General features: G+C 32.8%; 1 protein-coding gene and 1 long non-coding RNA gene across 5 annotated transcripts in view; one reads left to right on the forward strand and one right to left on the reverse strand.

The window, feature by feature from the left end:
- LOC134245340 (uncharacterized) overlaps window positions 1–27,026 on the reverse strand; it is a 55,722-nt gene extending 28,696 nt beyond the window's left edge. The window contains exon 1 of the mRNA XM_062727638.1: window positions 26,931–27,026. The gene's annotated coding sequence lies outside the window, so the exon portion shown is untranslated. The remainder of the gene's footprint in view (window positions 1–26,930) is intronic.
- Window positions 1,584–4,667, forward strand: LOC134245339 (uncharacterized). Of its 4 annotated transcripts, none has more exons than XR_009987398.1 (4): window positions 1,584–1,726; window positions 2,880–2,966; window positions 3,337–3,423; window positions 3,778–3,959. It is a non-coding gene; the product is annotated as an uncharacterized LOC134245339 (long non-coding RNA). The 4 variants fall into 4 exon arrangements; XR_009987396.1 differs by lacking the exon at window positions 3,778–3,959 and adding an exon at window positions 4,079–4,667 and having other exon boundaries at window positions 1,585–1,726; XR_009987397.1 differs by lacking the exon at window positions 3,778–3,959 and adding an exon at window positions 4,079–4,667 and having other exon boundaries at window positions 1,600–1,722.
- Window positions 27,027–27,226: the final 200 nt, after the last annotated feature.

The raw sequence follows: 27,226 nt of genomic DNA on the forward strand, positions 1-27,226 counted from the left end.
TTAAAACGAAATTCTGAGAAGTTTTTTTTCCAGATATTGTAAAAAATTCCTTACAGAGATTTTATTACCAAAAAAGACATCCAGCAAGGCAGGCAAGTTTGTTTTGGTCGATGTCGAGTAGGTGCTTGAAAATCCAGTCCAGGGCCTAATCTCTCCCCACTCAAGTACAGCATATAGAAAAATTAGCACGCACTAAACTTTAATAAATCTTGTCAATACAGGAAGTAAGCATGTTTTTTTTTCGTCTCATAAAAAATCAGTTCCAGTCTCGTATCAAAATAACCGAATCGGAAGAGGAGATGCTGGGATTGTATTGCCTCAACCATGATTTCTCGTGAACCTCAAGTAAAATACTGTTATGACACCTTAAAGCTCCTTGCCCTATCATCTTTTCTAGGAATACTTTATCACAAGAAATCGATAATTTAAAGCAGGTGCGTTAAGACTTTCCAGAAAATATGTATTGCAGTGTACTCTACGGTGCATTCAAGTCTTAGAACTACAAATGTGTGATGTCAAAATTGAAATTGACGTCAGGTCACATCACACTTGATCTGTAATGACTGGAAAAGTATCATAAACTTTACGTCTTATTTCAATCTTCATATAATGTATCTAAAACCTAGTGTAAAATAATGTGTAAAATAAAAGTGTTCAAATCTTTTTTATTGTAATCTTTGAAGAAAAAAAACTTATATATCCGAATATTTTAGATAACTTTGCTTTATTAATATTGCTCTTGTTTAAAAGTCAGTGTGTTCAAAAACTATACAAAACTATGTTTTACGTAGTCAAGAATTCCTAATATGTGCATAAAAGAGCCTGGTGCAAGTGATTTATGGGGATTTATTTGGTAATTTTGCAGAAATCTTTAAGAAGAGTTTCCCCTTTAAATGAATCGTGCTTCGGAAAATGTGCAATATCCTTGTTTTTAATAAGATGATATCCTTTTTTGAAGCAGATGACGGCATTGAGTGGAAAATATCCTCAGATTTATCGGTAAGTTGACGTTATTGTGAAATATTTTGTACCAGAATAATAGTATAACTCTTCCCAAGAGATTATTAAGAGGCCGTGTCAGTAACCATTGGGTATTGTATATAAAGTGAGTGGAATGTGAAAAAAAATATTTTGCTTTAATATTTGGGTGCATGGAAGTATAGATGAATGTCCTTTCAAACATGAGTTATTTGGGTCACATCTTCCTTGTTACCATAGCAACGGTGATTTTAATGCTTGAAAAGTGTGAAATTTGATTATTGATAACCCTGTCAAAATTAATTACAGAATCAAACTATGTTTTTCTTAATTTCAATATAAATGGGAGATTTAATTTTTCCCATGTTTATTTTAAAGCATTGGGGCCTACTTTGCTTTGTTTCTACCAAATGCTGTAAAATCAACATGATTTTTATAAATATTTTACACGAAAACGCAACCAAACTCTATCATAATCATACATGCAATAGAAACTACGAGCTTTGAAGTTATAAATCCAATAATAAAAAATGGTAGTTGGGTACTCTATAGCAAATAATTTGATTTAGAATGTACCACAAATATGAAAACGCGTGAACGATTATCTCCCTTTTGTGGAACTCTCCTGCTGATAAAGAACAGAAAGTTGCTGTTGCAGCAGAAGTCGGAGAAGAAAAACACCATGTAAAGACGTATAAAGCAGGTCTTGTGCGGTTACAGAGGACATGACAGCATCAAGAGTTTGTAGGTGACTGAAAAGTACTATTTATAGTCCGAAATATCTGACGTTTTCCTGGCTTTTTAACTATTTCTATATTTTACGTGCGAGGAAAACGCCATAACCGGCGCCTTTACGAAAACTTGGAATTCCAAGCAGAGGCGGCATTCTCGGGTGTATTTTCGATACTTGCAATTACTTGTCAAACTCACAATTTATCAATAGTACAATGCCTCTAGTACTTACCAATATAGTTTTTATGGTTTGTTTGCAAATATATGATCCATGATCCGATGGAAACATTTTCTCTGACTGTCGAGATTTGTTTTCATTTCGTGCGTTTACAAATTAAAAAAAATATACAAGTCCTGTATCGAAATGATGAGTGATTATTTTCTTTTCATTGTTATTGTCAAGTACTAAAAGCATTGTGCCATTGATAAATTGTAACAACGGCATTTAATGCGGTTCCCAGGTATGGGAAATCAATTCTGACTGGAAATGGCGAAATTTCCAGTTTTCGTAATGGCGCTGGTTCTGACGTTTTCCTGGCACAGAAAAATTCAAAATATTAAAAAAAAAAAAACTGAAAAATGCCAGATATTTCTAGACTTTATTATTTAGAGCATATTCATCAATCACTGATAAGGTCAAATTGGTAGATTTCCAATCGTGTATGTCTGCATATTAGTGTTCTTTTGATAAGTAATATTTCAAACAATATTTCATAAAAAATTCATAGCCATACCCGCTATACCTCATTATCTCAGGTCTATCAATATATATTTTTTTGGAGAGCTACAGTTCTGCAGCTACACTAAAACAAGATGACAAAACTTGAGGTTGCTAATATTGATTTGAAAAGGGGAAGGGAAACTAGGATAACAGACTCAACTCTGGTTTCAAAATTTGCTCCTGACCCTTAAAGTGGAGGGGAGGGGAACCAGGATTTATGAATTTTAACTACAGGAAATTTTGACTTCCCAAAAAAGTAAGGCGTGGGTGGGGTGCTATTCCTCCTAAGCCCTTGATCAGGTTGGGCACAATTTCTGAATACGATAATTCTGAAAATGTGAGACTAAATTGGAGTATCCCCTTTGTCCAGTTTAATGTCATATCATATCCCAGTCACTATATGCTATAGGCTCAAGTAAGTTTGTAAACAGGTCTAAAATATTTTCAGGAGAATCATGATGATAATCAGTTGCAATGTGAACTAACAAATAACCATGAAGTACAAGCAGATCCAATTAATGTGGAACAAATAAAGGTTTGTATTGAAATTTTTACATGTACTGAATTATTATGCCCAAAGAGCATGAACATATTTTTGTTTGTCCTTTCTGTCTATCTGTTGTCAGCTTTAACCTTTATCATGACTTTTGAACTGTGAGATCATATTTTGTATACATAATCCACTAATTAAGTTTTTTTTAAATTACACCAACGTTAGTAACCTTTAGATCTTGATCTTTTTGCTAAAACTAGCTTTTCTATATTTGTTGACGCTGGGGGCATACTGTTTCACAAACTTATCTTGCTTTAAATTACTTTTAGCATCAGCTTGTTTATTATAAAGAATCAGCAACTATATGCAGTAGGGTCATGTAAATTTGTAAACAGATATAAAATACTTTCAGGAGAATCATGATGATGATGAGTTGCTATGTGAACTACCAAATAACCATGAAGTACAACCAGATTCAAAGCATATGGAACAAATAGAGGTTTGTACTGAATTTTTTTACATGTACTGAATTGTTTAGAACTACTTTGACCATCAGCTTGTTCATAAGAGCCCAGCCTCAAAGAGTACCAGTAATCACTTTGTTCATCCATTTCTTTGTCGAGAGATAACTCAAATGCTATATGTCCTGGAAACTTCAAACTTGAAAGGATTGACTCAATAACTTAAATCCATTTGACCTATGAACTTCATATTTTAAACCCAGACAAGAAGCATAAAATGGACCCATATTGCTCACCCTGTCTTCTGTCAAAGGTTGTTTAAGACTGATATCATGAGGCACATTTGTGTCATGTAAGCTGTGCTTTTGAGGCAGGTATGAAATGCATTTCAGATAAGACAATTTCATTGAAGTCTACTGTGACCTTAGCATTGAAGTTTGACATTGAGTTAGGGTCATGGCACACCACCTTATCATTAGGAGCATTGTATGCCAAGTATGAAGCTGTTCCATGAGGCATATAGAAATACAGACCTGAAAACTCCATCAAATTTTACCTTGACCTTGACATTGAAGGTGTGACTTTGGTTCAGGGCTGTGAAACACTGTCTCAGCATGAGTAACATTTGTGTCAAAATGAACTTGTTTTAAATGAAGTTGTTAGTTGGATTGATTTTGTATCTTTCTTTTGTAGGTGGATTCAACTTCAGACGACAACTTTTCCAAACACCTTGTGAAAGTCATCTGAATGCCAGGATTCTCAAGAGCATGAAGATAGTCCATTACATAGAAGGAAGACCTTGATTATGTATCTTGATGCCATTGGTGAAAAGGCAGAGGTCTAACACTGAAGTGAAGAAAATGACTTGACAGCTGAAGGGAACATGAACAATTTGAATCAGATTTCTGATATGGCTCTTAAAGCAGTGAACTAAAAACATTTTCTTACTAAGTTTAAGATTTTGATATCAAAGTTTTGGGAAGGGGGATATAGGAATCACCCTGTTTGTTTGTCCATCTGTCTGTGGACAACACTTGGATTATACTGCTCTAGCTCTAGTTGGTTAAAATAGATAATATCTAAAATCAAATGTGTCATACTTCTTGTTTACTGTGCATAAATGTACTTTGAAGAACATACTGTATAAGTAGAATTTTTAGCAAGGATTTCATTTTGGCATTATTAGAGAGGGTGCTGACATCGCTAAAATTGAATATTGCTAAAAATTAATGTCTTATTATTTGTAATAGCTTCTTTAATAAACATTTTAAAATCGCTAAAATTACTTCTGGCTAAAAGTAAAATACCAGACTTTGGTAGAAATCGCTAAATTTGCATCTCGCTAAAATTTCCACTTATACGATATATTATTATTTCTAGCAAAATATTTCTGAAAAATATTTGACTGTACACTTCAGAAAAAATTCAGTCTCAGAATCAGGTACAAGATATGCTGTAATGGTGCCTAGTTGTGTCGCCTGCATAGCAAGGGGACTCTTAGGGATCACTTCTCCATTGTTTGTCAGTCTGACTAGCTGACCATCAGTCTATCTGTCTGTCACAATTTGATATGTCATTCCTGAGACACACATTTTCAATGGAAAACTCTTGTTTTACGTTCATATCTGTGATACTTTTAGTGAGCATTGATATTTGACCAGTTGATTGGTCTTTGATAGTAAAATAAGATAAAACTTGAAATATAAAATTGCTGTAAACTACATTTTCACAAGCCTTGCTGATGTTAAGGTTTATTTTCATTTGAATAAGTATAAGGTCGTCTTGTGTTTAACAGACACGACTTCTCATTATACCCCCTGTAAACGAAGTTTGGGGGGGTGTATATAGGAATCAGCTTGTCTGTCTGTCTGTCTATCCGTCCGTCCATCTGTCTAGCTGTGCAAACATGTACGGTCCATATCTTTCTTACGGAGGAACATTAGAATCTACTACTCAATACAAAGATTGCTCATGACCTAAGAGTGTGTCATGACCTTGACTCAAGGTCATTTGGGGAAGTTCAAGGTCACTGGAAGAAAAATTTCATTATTTGTATCCATTCCATATCTTTCTTATGAATTAACTTGGTAAGTTCCCATTTTACAAAAAGATTCCTCATGACCTAAGGGTGTGTCATGACCTTGACCCAAGGTCATCTGTGCATGTTCAAGGTCACTAAAAGAAAAATTGTAAAATTCATGTTTGGTACATATCTTTATTTTGGATAAACTTGAATCTACTACTTCGCACAAAGAGGGTTTATGACCTTCAGCAAAGGTTATTTAAGTTCAAGGGCACTGAAAGGAAAATTTCTTAATATGTGCGTGGTCCATATATTGCTTATGGATAAACTGGTTAGTTCCTATTTCACACAAAGATTCCTTATAACCTTAGGATGTATCATTACCTTGATGCAAGGTTATCTATGCAAGTTCAAGGTTATAAAAGCAACAAGTTCCTAATTCATGTTTTGTACATATCTATCTTATGGAAAAACTTGGTAAGTTCCTGTTTTACACAAAAATCGCTTATTGTCTTGTGGATGTGTCATGACCTTGACCCAAGGTTCTTTGTGTAAATTTAATGTCACTGAAAGGAAAAACTTCATAATTTGTGCCTGGTCCATATCTTTCTTATTGATAAACTTGGATACTTTCTTGTTTACACAAAGATCACTTATGACATAAGGGTGTGTCATGACTTTGACCCAAGGTCAATTGTCCAAGTTCAAGTGCACAGGCAGTAAAAAAATTATAATTCATGTCTGGTCCATATCTTTCTTAAGGATAAACTTGAAAGGTTCCCATTTTACTCAAACATTGCTTTGACCTGAGAACTTGTCATGACTTTAAACCAAGGTCATTTATGCAGGTTCAAGGTCACTGACAAAAAAAATTCATAATTCATGTGTGATCCATACATTCAGTCTATTTTTTAGGCTGCACCTTCGTTTCAATTTTAAAAAAAAATTAATGAGCAATTACATTTGCACTAAAATGTTTTTAGCTTTTCTCTCTTCTCTTAGATCCATAAAATATTCATGATTTAGCACTTCTGAAAAACCCAGCGGGGGGTATTTTGTCCCATTTGGACAGTTCTAGTTGTTTTTAGGTTTATAACTTGAATAATAAATATGGTACAGCAATGTAAATTAGCCAGTAGACAGAGCATTGGCGTCCCTTTGGGTTGAACATTGCGTCATTTTGACATATAACTTCGACTTTTGTTATGTCATATATGGTCAAGTTTTTGCATATTTGGTCCACATTCTGACTATATTGTATAACTATTAGACATTGTGGAGCAATGGTACTTATTATTACTTATATGATGGGGTAAGAACAACAGGGTTGACAGTTGATCAGGATGCCATGACCCAAATATTCCACTTGAGAGGCTTTAATTTCTTGGGTGTATGTTTCATGTTTTGCCGATCCTAGTCAAGTCAGTTGCTAGGGTATAATTTCCGTTGCTATGGAGATTTCTTTTCCTATTGTTTTATAAAAAAGTCGTACATTTTATGGAGATTTTTCTAAAGTACTATGTTTCTGTAGATATGGCATCTAACTGTTAAATATCTGTTGTAATATTAAAAAAAAATTGCCAAAACTTGCGAAAATCCATTGAAAGTGTTTTGAAAAAAATGCAAATTTTGATTTCTGAAAAAAAAAATTTGGACATCCGACTACCAATTTTTATTTTATAATTTCATAGTATTGGGATATATCTTTAACTTTGTATGACATACAATATCTACGGTTGTTGCGTTTTTAAGTATTCAACTTTTGAAAAACTTAATTTTCCACGGATATTCCCATCATGAAAATCTTGTCATTTTTCGGTTGCCATAGCAACCATATCAAAATTTTTAAAAATACTTACAGACATAAAAATATTTTCTTCTGATGCATCTTTCATTATTTCAGTATAAGAAAACAAATTTAGACCTTCCAATTGTTCCCCCCTCTGCATTTAAATATGTCTAAATTTGTATTATTTTACAATGTTTCGTTGAGAATTTACTATGCAAATCACATTTGTTGCCATGGAAACCAATGATGATGAATAAATTTGTAAAATTTGTCTCAAATGTGTTTTTTGTTGTTGTTCAAATATTTTAGGGTGGTTTTTGCCCAATTCAAAATTTTTGACTTTCCATGTAAATCTCAATGGTTACTGACACGGCCTCTTAACATTACAAAAATTTCATAATATATACAGCTAGGGAATGTTCCGCTTTGGGGTGCCCTTCCTTATTGTTTCTTTGTTTATTTAAAGTTTCTTTCAAAATTATACTTCAGCATACTTATAATATCAACAGTCTCGCTTTCAATCATCATTTCATAAGTTATATGGTTGATACTATGATATTGTCAGCAAATACAATTTATCATTGAGTCTAATACTGACTGACGTTTTTCATACAAATTATATTGTTAGACTATTATTTACATAACGAATTGACGACGGATTTTTGTTATTTTTTATCATGACAAAGAGCACACGGCGGGTGAGACTGGTCGGATGGGAATGCTCACTCCTCCATGGCACCCACTTCTGATGTTTTGGATCACTTTGTTTGTCCTGTTCCTGTTTTGTATTATTCTATGGACCTTTGAGTTTGAATACTTTTTGGGATCTCCATACATATCATTCTGACTTCCAAGTATTCGCATCTATAAAGGGTAAAATTTAGTTTCTAATAGTACAACGATATATGTCAAATATTACAGAGCTTTTTAGTTTTTTTATTTAAAGAAATAAAAAAAATATTCTACTATCTATCGGTATGAAAATGTTCTTGCTATGTGGAATTGCTAGTAAATATAAGGATAGCGAAGTGTATTCTAGCTCAAATGTGCTGAAACAAAATAAATCGCTATTAGAGTGAATATGGACTTCTAAAACACTAAAGATGGGACAAGGTGTCTTCAGTAATAAGCATCCCTTGTCGACCAGTCATACCTGCTGTGTGCTCCTTATACTTAAATAGGGCAAATGTAAAGTAGAACTACAAATTACAGATTTAAATCTGTACCAAAGCCTAATTAATTTAAACGGTTCAACTAGAAACGACACAGTAAATTTTGATTATTAATGTACTCTCGGTGGTCTTGGGAGTAAACGTATCAAAGCGGATCCTATAAATCCAGCCACATTGCTCCTGGCTTATACATAGAGTGGAAAGCGAAGCTCAAAGAACAGTTTTATCATGAGGGGTTTTCTCGGCCAGTTACGGGTGCACACAATAGGAGCTTTTTGTCGTTTTATGGCAAAATAGAATATAATAATGTGCATTTTAGGGAGGGTTGATATATGAGAAATCAAGGTCTCTATATTCAAGACTGAATATTTGGGAAACATTGAAGGTGTAGCGTAAAAATACTTATTATGTGCTTTAACATTAAAATGTAGCTGATGTATATGATTATTATGCATAATATTTAAGGAATTTAAAGTTAAGATACGTTTTTCTCATATCTGAAAAATTATAATAATATGAGTATACCAATAAATGAAATCCAGAAATGATATCTTAGATTGAGCTTTATCGCTGTAGATTCTTGTTGATCGTTGTCATATTAGTTTTATTTGTAAAATAATTTGTCACATCAAGCACATAAACTCCTATTTTAAATGCTGAAATTTAAATTCAGTTGGAAAAAAATTTAAAAATGTCTCAAGTCTTCATTATTTTTCTCTAGATAGTCTTCTCGTCTTAAGAAAATGTGAAAGATTTGATAAATGTTTACCTTTAGCTGCAGATTTGTAGCCATGATTTTTTGAAAATTAATTTGATTGACGATCAAAGAGCTAGTGCTTTCCACTGAAAAAAGTGTATATATTTATTTATTATCAATGTTTGTATCTTTTTGTTACTTTATATTTCAAATGATATTAAGCATGTGTTTCTAACATATTTATTTAGTTCCGCAGCAAAACTGCATGTAAATGTCATGTACAAGGGCCGTTCAAAAATTACAAAAGTTCAAATGATATTCATATGGTCCACAAATTTTCATGTAAAGATGTTTAGAATGGTATCAATCTCGGTTGATTTTACGGGACATTAAGTTACGGTGCAGCAAAATTTTTCCTCAACATTTGATATTGGACAGTCTTGATTACTTTATCCACGCAGAATAATTCGATCGAAGTGCATTTGACCTATTTCTCTTGTCACCTGATGTGGCGATATAAATAGGTGATACTGTTCATGGTCTCAATTTCAGGACCAGACGAGCTTTAAATTGTTTTTGGAAAGGTATTGAGTGGACGCAGTAAATGCAAATGTAAGAAAATAGGGTTATCAAAATATCAAAATTCATGGCAGCATAAATAAAAGGAGAAATAAATTATGAAACATTAAATACATAGAAGGAGTAAAAGTTTACAAAAATTTTAGACACATATAGGTAATATTAAATAGAAAAACGTTTCTAAGGTCTTATTTATTATTCCTACTTCTTTGTTTTTCTCACATTAAATCTAACCATTAATTCTGAAAACATTCTGATCGCTAATTTCTTTTCCATGTCGGTGTTTTATTCACAACGGACTAAAACCTAATATTAGAGGGCAAAATAAGATAAGATATTCACCATAAAAGTACACGAATGTACAGTCAATACGAAATATATGACTGTCACCACGACAAAAGGTCCTTATGGCAATTTTTCTAGAAACAGAGAAATAACGTCATAAAGATATTACGTTGCAGACGGTGAGCGTCGTGGCAGATTTTTTTTATACACGTATTTATGCTTTGACACGTTTATCTTTTTTTGTGGTTCTTGACCATTGTATATAACATGTAAAATAAAAAAAATATTTTTTTTATGTTTAATTCTGAATTTTTATGTTGCATACTCTAGTCCAGGCCACTGGTATTAATTTAAATGAAGTCCTTTTTACAATTTGAGACCCGTTTCGCTACATCGATCTAGTTGCTATATGGCTATATAATAAATTTACTATAGAATCTATATACGGCGCTTCTATAGACAAGTAATTTTCTAAATAATTTAATAATTCTAAATGATTTCCTGGTATAGACAAAATTGAAGTAATGTGTAAGGCACGGGTATTTTATCAAAATATTGGAAAGGAAATCGTTTCGGCTCAACAGGAGTATACGGAAAAGTAGTTCGTGATGAAATTTATTTGTTAAATAAATTATCCGCGTATGAACATAGTTTAAAAATATTTTAAGTGCTTAGATCTACATTATGCACTGTCGAGTGTGTTATGTAGACAATTGACAGAAATCTATTTTAGTATAAATAAATGTACAGCAAAACTCGTTTAGTACGAACACAGATATTGCGAATTTACGGTTATAATGAAGTCATCTTGAATCCCCAGCTGTATAAATTTAATGACTTTCTTATACGGTTATAACAAATAACAGTTATAGCGAAAAAATTTCATAGGTCCCTGTGACTTCGTTATAACCGAGTTTTACTGTATATGTAAAGTAGACGGTCGACAGGTTGACAATTGACAGAAATTTGATTAAGAATATGCAGGGTTGACGGTTGACAGGTCGACAGTTGACAGAAATCTAATTCTATCATATTTAATTATAATATATGCAGGGTTGACGGTCGACAGTTGACAGAAAGTTATTTTAGGATATGCAAAGTTGACGGTTGACAGGTCGACAGTTGACAGAAATTTGTTGAAGTATATGTAGCATTGACGGTTGTTGACAGGTCGACATTTGACAGAAAATTATTTTAGTATAACATTATATGCAGGGTTGACGGTTGACAGAAATCTAATTTTTTCATATAAATTTAAGTATATGTAGGGTTGACGGTCGACAGGTAGACAGTTGACAAAATTTTTTTTAGTATAACTGTATATGCAGGGTTGACGGTTGACAGGTCGACAGTTGACAGAAATTTGTTGTAGTATATGTAGGATTGACGGTTGACAGAAAATTATTTTAGTATAGCATTATATGCAAGGTTGACGGTTGACAGAAAAGTATTTTAGTATAACTGTATATGCAGGGTTGACGGTCGACAGTTGACAGAAAAGTATTTTAGTATAACTGTATATGTAGGGTTGACTGTTGACAGGTCGACAGTTGACAGAAATCTCTCGGGTCGGTACAAGGCTAACCCTTATCTCTTGGGTGGGTACAAGACTAACCCTAATCTCTTGGGTGGGTACAAGACTAACCCTAATCTCTCGGGTGGGTACAAGGCTAACCCTAATCTCTCGGGTGGGTACTAGGCTAACCCTAATCTCTCGGGGGTACAAGACTAACCTTACTTTCTGGGGTGGGTACAAGGCTCTAACGCTAATCTCAAGGTGGGAACAAGGGTAACTCTAATGCTTGGGTGGGTACTAGGCTAACCCTATTCTCTCGGGTGGGTACAAAGCTAACCTGAATCTCTCGGATGGAAACAAGGTTAACCCTAATTTTTATCTTTTAAATTCATAATTATAAAATATTGCTATCATATTTACTGCCAGATGATTAAGGAAAAATTCGTTGCTATTCATTACTGTAGAAGTTTGGTTTATATGGAACGTTGATATCGATCAGGAAGACTAAGTGGTTAAAGCACCTGACTAGTAATGCAGAGGTAATGAGTTAGATTCTCGGGTTTAGTCATAAATGGTCGACAAATGTAAATGTATATGGTGGTTCTTAAATTCTGTCGACATGTCAACTTTGGACCCGTAAATGGTCGACAAATAAATGTGCAAGGTCGACCTGTCAACTGTCGACAAAGAGATAAGCTAAGTTCTTCTGTCAATTTGACCTCGCTGTCAACTGTCGACCTCATAATGGTCGACAAATATAAATATGCCATATCTTCTATCAACTGTTTACCTGTCAACGGTCGACAAAGAGATATGATAAGTTCTTAGAACTGTCAACAGGTCAACTGTCGACCTGTAAATGGTCGACAAATATGAATATGTCATATCTTCTGTCAACTGTCGACCAGTCAAATGTTGACAAAGAGATATGCTGAGTTCTTAGAACTGTCAACCTGTCAACTGTCGACCAGTAAATGGTAGACAAATAAATATAAAGTTCTTTTGTTTACATGTTTCAACCGAATAACTGCTTCATTCTACGCTCATGGGAACTATTTGTCCGTATACTTCAGTTGATCTATCGTTTCCGTATATGAGATCCGCCCCAGCATTCTCAGTATTTACATCAATCATGTAAACATTGAATCATCGGTGCATGTTCTCCCATATTTTTGTTGTAAAATACTTTAATGCTAAAAGAATTTGAAACCTAAACAAATTTCCTCCTACAGAGACGAAAAGTATCCTTATAAGTTTCCCAAATCTTGCAAAATAATGGAATTACAGAGGCGAAATTTTGTAAATAAAAACAGGAGCGGTAGCTCTGATAATCGATCGAAATACTAAAGGGGTACCAGAGAGGGTCATTCATTTAATTTTATTTTTTTTAGATTTCAACTCACAATCTTCATTGAAATTTGCTCCCGTAGTATAAAAAATATTTTTTCAAACATGTTATTTATTAGCAGTTCAAACGATTTACCATGTATTTGAAAAAAAAGTGTTTAACACTACGGAAACTACATAATTATTTTAAAATAATTATAGAACAGAAATAGATGCAAAATTCTATCAAACTTTCAACTTATAAAATATGTTATATTCATGCCTATCTACTTATTTTGACTTATTTTGACATGAATTTATTTGAATTTAATTATAATTATTTTTTTCAATAATGATGCTCATAAATTAGATGAAAAAAGTTGAAAAATGTTGTTCAATCTTATTTTTGTTGTTGTTTCTTTCAATTAATATTAACAAGCAAAAGCTACCTTTGGAAATAAAATTGTGCTAAACGAAAGATAGATCATTTTTACATTCATGTAGTTATTTAATAAGAGAGAGAGAGAGAGAGAGAGAGAGAGAGAGAGAGATCTTATATTTAATCGACTTTTTTGGATAAAGAAATGAAATTTCAATGAAAAATCGAATTTTCAAAGCAATAGAAAAAAAAACTCTATTGGTTTAACTATATCTATTTATTTTAAGGAATGTTAAAAACTTTTTTTTTTAAAAAAAAGTTTTAGCTTAATCTGCAGATTTAAGTGGATCACATACATGTATGTCAAAACATTTAATGTGACTGTCATTAATACATGTAGTATACATGCACATCATATGTCATTACAGTTGTATTACCAATTAATCTATACTCGTTTTATTTTTGAAACTAAAATACATCAGTTATTGGTTTGGTATAATATAATAACCCGAATTGCCGTGAAAAAATGTAAGCGAAATTATTTTATTTTGGGAATTTATAGGTAAAAAAAATTCCTGTTATAAACATTACATTAGAAAACAATAACAACGGCAAGTGTAAAGAAACAGCGAGAAGGTTAGAATTCTACACACGCCATTACATAACACCATCTCGTAAAAAAGAATTCCAACCAGTAATTTCTTGACAAGCAAAAATAAAATTAAACGGATAAAGGAATAAATAAAATAAAAAATTAAACTCATTTCGAAAAGAAAAAAACTAAATCGTATGTGTTAGGGTGGGTGTGTGCGTGTGTGTGGAGGGGGTGGGGTTAGTCGACGGCTTCTTTTTACTTCATATCGGCCAGTGACTTTTCATACCAATATCACATAGATCCGTGCTTTCGAAGAAAGCTACGCCTGTTCTAATAAAGGGGGATTTTTATTTGGTTAAATAAAAAAATAATTCTGCACAATCTGTGAGCAGACACCCCCCCCCCCCCCCCTTCGACTCCCTCTGGATCCACGCATGGATTGTATGAATATCAAATTTCCAATTAAATTCTTTACCCCTCCCGGAAAAATTCTTTTAGTTGATCTACTAGTATATGATCTAGAACAACAAGGAATTCATAATTAGTATACTCCCGCTTGAAAAAATGGAGGGTATATAGTGATCTGTCTTTTATGCTTCGGAATACCCATCTTTTACCCGCAACTCCTCTTATACCAAGGTTTGAATTTTATTGAAACTTAATTCACAGATTCTTTGTTATATAGTGCCCTTATGCACCTCCTATTTTACTTTTTGACCGATCGTATATTTCGGATTTCGCATGACAAAACATGGACACTGCCATTCTTTCTAAAATATAGAAGGGTACCCCTCTTTCGTCTGCAAGAAAAAAATATTGGTACTTTCACTGATTCTTTACTATACAAAAATCCATTGTGCACCTCCTATTTTATTTTGTGTTCTGACGCTTAAGCTTATTTCGTGTTTCCAAGAGATAAAAAAAACATGGATTTTGTCATTATAAAGGTATGGGAGGCGGGGGTATCGTTTAATAAGCTCAGTGCTTACAGTATCCCTTTTTATGATTTAATATTTACATTTTCAATGTCTTTGTTCGAGATAAAATTAATTACAAATAGTAAAAATACTTTATTTCTACATAAATCTACTGGTTCATTGATTAGCGCGGTTAAAAAAATACGTACGGAGTGAGATAAATTCACAGAAGTGGGATTTGTAGCACCTATCACGCAAACCACTCGATTGGTCATATCATGAAACAAAACCAAAAAAAAAAAATTAGACAGTTTTTCCTTAATTTAATGGATTACTGTTATTCTTTTTGATATTATAATAAAAAAAAAAGTACAAATGGATTTCATTTGATATTAGGATAAAATGGTTTTAATAAATGAAATTATATGGGCAAAAATTGTTTTAAGAAATAATTAGATACTAGTACCCAGTATTTGTATATGTATATATAGATTTGGAATATGTGTTCTTCTAAAACTACTTAGTTTTACAAAATAAAAAAAAACTGAAATTGGTGTACAGTGTATACAATAATAAATTACATTTCACATTTTTTCCGTCTTTATATTTGGAGGAAAAAAACACGAATAAACGAATTTTTACAACCCAGTAGCATTTTGTTCATTGTTGTTCCCGAGGACGTTTTTAAAAGTTTTGTTTAACTTCCAGATATTTAGAAAGCTTTATCTCGTTATACTGTATTCAAATAAAAAAGTTGACACCTTGACCTGTCGAGGGTCATGATTTTCGAATGAATTCTGTAAGCTTCTCAAACAATTCTTTTCATGAAATAAATATTTTAGTATTGTGAAAGTAAATTGATATTGAACAAAAGTTCTTTGCTTCTCACAGCACAGCGAAATGTAAAACAAACAGTTACTTTCATTGATGGATGATACATACATCTATTACTATTAAATTATTATTGGTATTTTACAATTAATAAAATAGAAAATTTATCAAGTAGAAAAAAATTCTGGAAATACTTATTAATATACATCCTTATCTTAGTAACGTTACCATGAAAAGTCAAAATCGTGTTTACTCTGAAAACTTGACGTTTGACGTCATTATTTACCTGTTAAAGTATCAACAATATAAATGAAGAAAATACATACTTAAAGTTGACGTAGGGCCAAAAAAATTCACATTCAGTAACTTCTAATCTTGCTTTATTAGATTCCATGAAAAACTCAAAACGTGTAAAAATTGCCATAAGGACCTTTTCTCATGGGGCCAATCATATGTGAGACATTTCTAACGAACTCGCTTCTGTTTCATCCGCTGAAACATTGCTGAAAAACTCGGCGTTAAACAATATTCAATCAATCAATCAATCAAACGTGTTTTGGGAAGAAGTTTTTGTATTAAATACCGTAAATGAATTATATTTCGCGTATACGATAAATGGCGGAAATTGATTTTTGAAGAAGTTGGCGGAGAATTGATTTAGCGCATTTCTTTATTTTCTTATTTATGTGTGTATATGCAAGACATTTAGCTTTGTACTTGATTTAGCGATTACTGCGTTCCGCCAAAGCCGCTAATAAAAATACGCGTCAAATATAATACGTTTACAGTGTAAAATGTTTTAGAATGGTATCAATTTCGGTTGATTTTATGGGACGGTGCAGCAAAAATTTTCCTTAACATTTTTTATTGGACAGTCTTGATTACCTTATCCACGCAGAATATTTCGATCGAAATGCACTGGACCTGTTTCACTTGCCACCTGATGTGGCAGTATAAATATGCGAAACATTTGATGGTCTAGATTTCAGGACCAGACGGACTATTTATTGTTTTCGGAAATGTATTAAGTGGAAGCAGTAAATGAATAAAAGGAGAAAAAAAAATTATAAAACATTAAATATATAGAGGAAGTAAACGTTTACAAACAAAACATTTTAGACACAAATAGGTAATATTAAATAGGGTAGCGGTTGTAGTTGAATCCAAGGCCATTATTTATTATGCTTACGTCTATGCTTTCTAAACATTAAAACTTACTTTTCATTTCAAAACAAATTCTGATAACTAAAATGTATTTTTATACCATTTCGGGTAGTAATTTTGAGTGTTTTAATAATAACAGACTTTAAACTAATTTCAAAGGCCAAAATAAGATAAAATACACCACAAAAGCACGTGAATGCACAAGTAATACAAAATGTATTTTAGATATTTCTAGCGAAATCACTTCTGTTTTATCAAGCGAGATTTTGGGGAGATTTCGTACTAAATATCAATTTAAAACAATTGATTTTTAATGAAGATCTTTCATGTTGCATTAAAAACACTGTAAAGATATTTGTCTCGTATAATTACAATTACCCAAGTATTTCACATTCGTCATATTTTATACCATTCATGTGTCCCACTTTAAGAGCAATGGAAATTTAATCCACTATATCGATCGTTTTACTGCTTTTTTTCTCATAACACGAAGACATTGCAGATCACAAAATAAGTTTTTCTCATAAAACAAGGACATTGCAGATGACAAAGAAGTATATCTCATCTATAAATAGATATCCTCACAAAAGAACTGGGTTAATCGGTCTTATGCACATTACATATCACTCTCAAGGTGCCCATTTCCATCTACTTCTCGGAATTGTTTTCAATTCTTTGAATTTTTAAAGTGTGTAACACATGAATAGACGCAAAAAGTGTTTTTTTTAAAATCTCTGCGCAGTATCATCTTTTGTTATCAAAAGTTATCAAAATACGTTTTTATTTAGGCATCAACTAGATAATATAAGATAAACAATTGGAGTTAAGAAACCGAGCAATCACAGATGTCTCAAACGTAAGATTGAGAGCATGTTCCATTGAGGAGTAGAAATCCCATGTAAACCGGTCAAGGCCGCTGTTTACTCCTTGTTATTATCGGGAAATAACATGAAAAAGCAATCAACAATTCAGTTAGTAATGAAATAAATGGAGATAACGAAAAGAATGCAAACTCTTATGTTCACAAAACAACACAAAATAGAAGCCAAGCAAACAATGACTTCCAAGATATCAGAGGTAGGATCGAATGCCATAGAGGAGAGAGTAAATAGCATAATAATAAGTATGAAAACGTCAGCCAGCATTTAACTTATTGATATATAATTTATGGCTTTCAGTGGCATTGTATTGATCATAGAACTTACAAGATGATGCTTTTTTTAACGAAATTGTCGAAATTCTTTTTCCATCAACCTTATTGTTAATTACTTATCTCCTTTTAGAAATTATTGAAAATTATAAAGTAAGTGAAATTAATCGTTGCGATTAGATTTTAAATTGTGAAATCGGGAATCGTTGGTTTACAGTATTTACCTTATCTCGATAATAAAAAAAGAAAACAAAACTAGAGCCGAGCTCGTTGCAAAGCAACGAGTAGGTCTTCCGTTGGAGATGTGGACAGGAAGTACCGACCTTGGGTCAAGGTTACTGCACTCTCTAATGTGAACAACCTTTCTTCTCAGCATGAGCCTCCAGTGAATCTTAATTACAAAGTTATGCTTAAACATTTTTTCTCTGTCAGTGACCTTGATTTGCCAGAAAGACCTTTGATCAGGGTCATGACACAACCTCCAATTATAAGTAATCTATGTTTCAAGTAAGAGCCTCCAATGATTTTCACTTACTAGTTCATAGCGTGGAAAAGAAAAGATTTCTTCCGTCAGTGACCTTGATTTTAACAGAATAACCTTGGCTCTTTGTCAAGACAAACCCTCAATCTGAAACAACTTTTAGAAATTCATAACCTTGACAGGAGTTTTACAGCTTTTCTGTCATAAGCCCTAAATTTGCTAAAATGACCTTATTTTAAGTCACTTGAAAACCGGCGGACTACAAGCAATTTGTATCAAGTATGGACTTAAACAAATATAGTCAGAATGAAAAAAAATACTGTTTTCTGAGTCAAAATCGTAAAAAAAAACCTTTTTATCACAAGCAATCTCTGTATCAAGTATGAGCTTACAGATATTCTCGATTACATATAAATGATGCAACAAAACATTAATTCCTTCTCCAGTGACCTTGAACTTGCCGTAATATTGCCTTGAATATATAAATACAATGACACATCCTAGGATCACTTGAAATCTTTGTATCGAGTACAAGCTTCTGGTTTCTTTATGTTATAGCCTGACCTTCTGGAAAAAACTTTTAAGGGGCAGACAGACATATGGACAGTTAAACAGACCATTCAATTCCCATTCCATCCAACTACCCCCCAAAATACACAATCACTTTGCAAGGGAAAACTCTAGTCATGATTTGAAAAAAAGTAATCTTTTTTATATCAGGAAGCTTTCGTAAATATGGTTTCTCATTCTTGCCCTGAAGTTCGTAAAAATAATACTTGAAAACGACCCCTTCTTACTTTTTACTAACCGTTTTCTTCATTGTTTTCATTTTATATCCCCAAGGTCGCCCGCATGGCGCAGTGATTAGAGCGTCTGTTCTATAGTAGCGAAGTAAGGAGTTGATCCTTACGTTGTGGTTCGAATCCCACTGTGGGACGTGGGGACCTGTCCTTCCGATGAGACCGTATAAAACAAGGTCCTGTGTCGCTTTAGGTGCTGGCACAAAAAGATACCTCCCTGCTCAAAGGCACTTAGTGCCGATTATAAGACAATTAATGTTGGTGCCGGTTATGATTTTAATAGTTTAAATTAGGTCATAAAAGTGTTTAATTACATGATAAGTTCGTGATATTCAGTAGCTGTAGATTGTTATATATAAGTATAAGTTCTTAAATTTTCGATTCTGTACATACGATGCGGGTTATTTCATGTACTACTTACATGTACATTGTATAACCTGCTACTGATATTTTTAAAATCACGGAACAAAATTAAAAGGTTAGCACACTATACTAATCATTTACAGGTTTTGAAAAAATTATAAAACAAATAAAATTCATTACTTTAAAATCTTGAATTATTTTTTCAACTTGACTATTCAACGTGTAATATAAATATGCATTGTGCTGCACAGAAGTCACTTATGAAGTTTAAACGTGCCGGAGATACTTATCGACGTTTAGTCCATTTCATTAATGAGTAAAATTCTGAATAGATCCTTATGATTCGGAAGATTTTCTTTAAAATTTAAAACTGAAATAGCCATGGTAAAAATCTGTGATGAACAAAAAAAGAATTTGTTTGGGAAAATTTGTGTTGAAAACGGATTTATTTGTGTGTTAAAAGCGCTAATTAAGCATGTGCATTTAAATCAATATTGGTTGAAGTAAAGTAACTGCAGATCGCCAGTCCTTACGGGCAATGAAAGTGTAGCCGTTACCTATTCCCGAGGGATAATTAATGACAATAATGTATATTCTCTTCTTCATAGGTTATGCTCGGAATGTAATGAGGGTTATTGTTCATATCGTGATAATGAGTATTCATGTGCATTTGTTCCGAATTCTAGTATTAAGTCGAACACTTTAACTAATTCTTATAAATTTACTAAGGCTTATAGAAACATCAATAGTTCTACTGTCAAGAAGGTTTCACAATCAGACGAATCTAATGTGTTTGTAACCGAAAGTAAAAATATAACAAGCAATAATGAATTTGGTTTGATGAAAAAAGGTTTAAAATTTGGAAACCTTAACATTTGCCACCTAATGCCAAAAATTAAAGAAATTAAAATTATGCTTCAAAACAAACAATCTCTTAATATTCTAGGACTTTGTGAAACCTTTTTGAATGAAAATATTAGTGATTCTGAGTTAAATATTGATGGCTTTGAAATGGAAAGGAAGGACCGCACTTCGAGGGCAGGTGGTGGAATTGTTGTATACATTTCTAAAAATATAAAATACAATCGTAGAACTGATTTTGAAATTGGTAATATTGAAACAATTTGGCTAGAATTAAATACAAAGAATTCTAAACCAATTTATTACTGTTCAGCATATCGTCCACCATCTGCTCCCTCCTGCTGGGCGGAGGACCTAGCTAGAGAGATTAACCGTGCCTCCTGCTGTGACGATGCAGAAATTATCTTAACAGGTGACTTTAATGTAGACTTATTCAAAGAACCCCCACAAAGTTGGACATATGCTCTAGAGGAGTTTGGTTTTTCACAATTAATTACAGCACCAACCAGAGTAACTAATACCTCAAGTACCCTAATAGATCACTTCTACACCAATAAACCAGATAACATGTGTGAAGTAAATGTACCTTTTATAGCCATCTCTGATCACTACCCAATATGTGCCACTAGAAAAACAAAATGCATGCAACAAAAAGGAAAACACATAGAAATTCAGTATAGAGACTTCAAAAAGTTTGATGAAAATAAATTCCTCCAAGACTTAAAAGATGTAGACTTTAGCATTCTCCTCCAGTTGCATGACCCTAATGAAATACTAACTGACTTCTATGAATTATTCAATAGCGTACTTGACCAGCATGCTCAGATTAAAACCAAACGAGTAAAGAGTGAAATTCGTCCTAAATGGTTGACACAAGAAATAAACAATGCTAGACACTTACGTGACTCTTACCACAAAGAAGGAGATATGGAGAACTATCGACTCTATCGAAACAAAGTTAGACTTCTTATAGACAAATCAAAATCTTCTTACTATAAAACAGCGATTGAACAGAGTTCAAATCCCAAAGAAATGTGGAACTATCTTAATCAATTAACATGTAATTCAAAGAACATAACTCCATCTCATGTATTTTCTGATGGGGAAATTGTTGATAATCTACAGGATATTGCAAATACTTTTAATACCCACTTCACAGATGTCTCTAACAAGCTTCTTTTGGAAATGCCAAAACATGATTATGATCCTAATATATTATGTAATTTTGTTAGGTCTAAGCTTGATGAGGAAACCTTCTTTACTATTCATCAAATTGAGGTAAGTGAAGTTTTTAACATGTAAAATTCTCTAAATGTCAATAAATCAGCTGGCATTGACTTTATTGGGCCGCGTCTTTTGAACGTCGCATCTAAATATATATGTAAACCTATAACTCATCTTGTTAATGCTAGCATAGTAAGTGGTATTTTCCCGACAAATTTAAAACAAGCCAAAGTAACACCTATTTTTAAGAAAGGTGACAAAGCTGACCCGAATAATTATCGTCCTATTTCTATTCTACCAACTGTATCTAAATTGATAGAAAAACATGTAGCTAAGCTAATACAAAATTTCACTAATGAATTCGATCTTCTAACACAATCCCAGTCGGGATTTAGGGCACTCCATTCTTGTTAAACTTCCCTTACAAAACTAACAGAAAGTTGGCTTAATGCAATGGATCGTGGTGAACTAATTGGAATTACATTTATAGATTTTAGTAAAGCATTTGACTTGGTGAATCATGACATTCTTCTAGAGAAATTAACCCATTACAAATTTGACCAAACAGCTATAAAGTGGTTTAAATCATATCTTTACAATAGGACCCAGTGTGTTAAATTTGGAACATGTGTCTCCAATACTCTACCCGTCACAGCAGGAGTACCACAAGGGTCAATTTTAGGTCCACTTTTATTTTTATTGTACATAAACGACCTTCCTTTACATGTAAACAATTCAAATATTGATATGTTTGCTGATGATGTTACTTTGTACTCTAATAATCATGATGCAAGATGTTTAGAAAAGACACTAAATTCAGATCTTTGTGAAATTGAGAAATGGTGTGCTCAAAATCAAATGGTATTAAATGTAGATAAAACGAAATGTATGTTAATGGGAACACAACAAAGAAAATCAAAACTAGAAAATCCAAATTTACAACTTTATGCCTCAGACAAAACAATTGAAATGGTTGAAACTGAAAAAATTCTTGGTGTACATATTGATGATAAGTTGCAGTATGCGAATCATATTGATTCGGTCTGTAAAACTTTAAATTATAAGTTATTTACTCTTCGTAGGATTAAAAAATTTCTCCCTCTTCATACCAGGAAACTATATTACAATGCTTATATTTTACCATCTATTAACCATGTTAACTATTGTTTGACTGTTTGGGGTAATGCCCCTAAGAAGGACATGGACAGACTATTTAAACTACAAAAAAGGGCAGCAAGGATTATTCTTGATGCAAGTCCTGATTCTTCATCTAAACCACTATTTGAGAAACTTGGATGGTTAACTATTTATGAGCTAGTTGATCTGTACAAATACATATTATTATACAAAATTTTCAGCGGAATGACTCCCGAATATCTTCATAATTTATTTGAATTTCATTCTTCAACTTCCTATAACCTGCGATCTGAAACTAATTACGATCTTAAATTACCAAAATTTCATACAAACTTATTCAAGACCTCTTTTCAGTACTCAGGTGTACATCTATGGAATAAACTTCCACAATACATTAGACTCTCTCAATCTTTACAAGCATTTAAACGTAATGTAGAAAATTATATTATCAGCTGTCGCTCAATTATTTGAGCATATGTTTATGATCATCATATTTCTGTATTGTCATATTTGTGTACATGGACACTGTATTCATAATTTGTGATTGTATTTCCTATTATATATGATGAATTGTATCTTGTATCTTTTTGTAATTGATGTATAGAGGGCCCTGGGGAAGAATAGTGCATGCACTAACCAGGTTACCTTCTTTAAATAAAGTTTTATTATTATTATTATTATTATTATTATTATGAATCCTCAAAACGAAAAGTAAAATTACACATGGAGCTAACGAAATTGAAGACTGATTAATGTACATGTAAAATAAATACCCCAGCGTTTTGTTCTAAAGTCAAACCTAAGATATTTTAAAATATTTTTGAAAGGTTCGATTTACTTACAGAAAATAATGTTTTCCGTAAGTTTGTAAAATAGGATTTAACATTCGACCACGCTGTGTAAATTAATGTCAACAAGCGACGGAAGGAATGGTTGGTCGCGTAATTGTAAACAAACACAAAACCAAGATAGCTGTTTTAGATAAACATGTATCACGATCAAATTTAAAACGAAGATAAGCCAACATATTAATCTCAAATATCCGACAATAATAATTTTCCATTATTTGTAAAATGGTTTTAATACACCAATTATTTTGCCCATGACTACGGGGTCAATGGTTCGCCGCGGCGTGTCGCTTAAGATTTTCTTGGATGCGTGTAATCGTAAGATTACACAGCAATGGTCAACACACGTAAAATCTGGGTTCCAGGTGAATGTGAGAATTGCGCAGTAAATAATTTTTGTATTATTTGACTCTTTACAAGTTCTTTTTATGAGATCCGGGCGTGTATCGTTTTCGTTCATATTGTTTGTGTTCATATTTTAACGATGAAAAGTTTTTTTCTAAAACTCTTCTCTTGGAAACATCTTGATTAATAAAAGGAAAATGATGCCATTGAATACTCTGAACGGGAACCAAAGAACACGTTTAAAACCTAATTAAAAACAAGAGATGTGATACAGCATTGTAAAATATTTATTACTTACGGCAAGTTTAATTCAATTCTGCGCATAAAGATTACAGAGTTTTCCTTCAATAGCAAGATGAGAACTGCCTAGCTTTCTTTCCTATAATACGTAAGACTCGAACAAATTAATATTTTTATAGGACAGAGATAGTATTAAGGTACAATTTTATATATTAAAAGAATGAATTTAACCATTCTGTGTTTTTATTTGTGTATAACTGTGGGTCGCTGGATTACCCGCCGGTGACCGACATTGCCCCGCGCTATCGAGGGAGGCGTGTTATATAATTGTAAACAAACAAGGTGAATGTAATCCGAAAAACGCTACCTGTTTACCTTGCCTGCTTTCTACCGCATTATTACGCAATATTCCCGGCATTATCGAACAAAACAGCATTTTCATCAGATCAAAAAGGTGTAAAAGAGCAATTTTGTTCGTAAGATCTAGATCGAAATATTTACCGTTTTTGAGTTATAAAGCGAAAACTTTCAAGTTCCATAGAGCCCTAATTATAGGGGCCAGCCCCTTTTGAATAGTATTACATGAAAGCCCTCGCAATTATGCACAACTTTTGATCTACATGTCTTAACAAAATATTTTTAGTTTTCAAGATAAAAAGGAAAATATGTGTAAATTTTCGCTCTTTTAGGCGTTCTAATTTTTGACCCCTATATAGCGCCATTGTGAATACAGAAATCGAAAAACAAAAACCGATGTGCACAACTTCAATCCTTCTGTTACCCAAAATCAGTAAAATTTCTGCTCCAGCTTTTGTGGTCTCTGAGCCTTTATCCGGAAACGAAAGCCTATAAATTTTCGTTTAAAGGGGAATAACTCAAAAGTGGAAGTGAATTTTTGAAATGTTAGATAGCACTCTGATAGAGTTTAATGATGTCTATAATGTCTGAAAATTTGAGCGAAATTCGTTGATAAATAAGTGAGATATGAGGCCTCAAAGTTGGCGTCTAGGAAGTAGAAGAAAAAAAAAAGAATAATAATCTTAACCAACAGAATCAGTAGAAGGTCTTCCGTTGGAAACGGAAGACCTTAACAAACAAGCAGGTGAAATCGGTCAACAGGGAATTCTCACTCTATCATGAAAACGAATCCTCCATCTAATGTTTTAAGTTCCGTGTTTTCTCTGCTCCTTATTTGTATCATTTCATTGGAATGTTAAGCTTCCTTTTTTCCTTCTTCCTTTGCGTAACTTCAGTTCAACCGAATGCTGTGTCGTGCTTTATCATTTTCCGCCGACGCGCTTTTGCGTCGTTATCACAAAAGGAGGAATATCACGTGACGCCCTTTCAGCAAATAAAAATTACGAAAATAATCTTATGTAATATTAGTTATTATGATGCGACAATTTGTTTTAATTAACTGTCATATCAAAGTCAACGTATGTAGGTCGTTGAAATAATATCTTTATTGCATTTATCTTTAAATGCATTTCTGTTGTAACAATGATGAAAACTTCGTGCCCGACGAAATTTAATACATTTTTTTAAGTTCAATTTATTTATCAGATAAACACAAGAAATAAAACCGGAAGTGGTTCATGATGTTTTTGTTTTTTAAAAAAAATAATCTACTACGTAATTGTAATGTAACTCTTTGTTCATTTGACGTCAAGGTATATATCAGTCGTACAGTTTGACTTAAACATGACCAAGTTTTAACAGAGCCGATTTACGATTTTTGTATACTTTTTGATCCTAGATTTTATAGTATCACGGGACGGTATTTTGTTGTTTGGTGTAACGATGGACATCAGTACTATCATCTAAAGCCTTTGCCTTCAACTATTTGTACATGTATTGGCATGTAATCAAACAACCATATCAACAGTCGCGCGTGTAATATCATCTGTCCCTTTTCCCGAGAATTTACGGCTTCTCGGAGAATTGACAAAATTATCTAATTTATTCAATCATAACAGACCTTAAATGATGTTCAGTGAAAACAAAAAAAAAATAAAGAAAATCAAAAAATAATGGTAGAAGACAGCCCCAGGTAACAGGTGCTTGGTCGCGATAATTACTGTATAAACACTGCCACGGGCAATAACGAGTAGGAAACCCTAATTACTATATGTACAAGTGCAATGAGTATTTTACGTTTTAAAACAGATTGTTTAATGCATTAATAAATAACCTTAGAAATATTCAAAAGTATACATCCGAGCATAGACCTAAAACGTCTTAGGTCTATGATCCGAGTGACCGAGTACCGATTTTAGTATTCGATACTCGGACGTTCGATCGAGTACCCGGTTAACCGGGTACTCGTTGACATCTCTAATTTTAAAGGATTGAGTATAGGATAATCAAAAACAGTAAGCAATAAACGAAACAATGTGCATATCCCTGATTGTGCCGTGATAATTGCCACTAATAGTGTGTTTTATTCATCTGATTTTTAAGGGATTATGACTTTTATTTACTTTAAACGGATATAAAATCCTTTTAAGGAAATTTTCACCAAATTGGAACTGCTTGTATAGACCTTATTTACATGATAACTATCATTAATTCATTTAATGAATGCTCTTAATTCTTGCAAATAACATCAGTTCTAAAGTAAATTAAAATGTATAATGACTAGAATAAAAAGGGTGTGGCCGAAAAAAAATATGTTGTGAAACAGGTCTAAAGAAAGGACATATACATGTTGAAATAAGTAATGTAGTTGTCGCTTGATATGGGAGGAAATCAGTATGGTATCAACTAATAAGGAACTGGGTGTTCTAGATATAGTCCTTTTAATTTAATTTAAAATATACTTACATTCGAATTCAGGATAAAATTATCAATCCCTATTTAATCTACATAGAGCAGAAAAAGTTTTCGTTCAGTTAAGGGTGTCCTTTACTGTCCCTTCACCCCGCCTGACTATGCACACATTCTATTGGTTGTTCAGATATATGCGTCTGTTTCCTGAGTCGCTGGGAAAACCTTTTTTTTAAATACCAAGGTAACGTCTGCACTCAAGGAAAAAAAAATCAAGGTATCATATGCATCATAAAAGAGTAAAAAAAAGGATATCCTCTTTCAGTTGCTCACAAACATTATCCGCATGTTTT

This window comes from Saccostrea cucullata, unplaced genomic scaffold (genome assembly GCF_032062105.1).
Source record: "Saccostrea cucullata isolate Sc308-1 unplaced genomic scaffold, CSIRO_AGI_Scuc_v1 ctg2308, whole genome shotgun sequence".
NCBI lineage: Eukaryota > Metazoa > Mollusca > Bivalvia > Ostreida > Ostreidae > Saccostrea > Saccostrea cuccullata.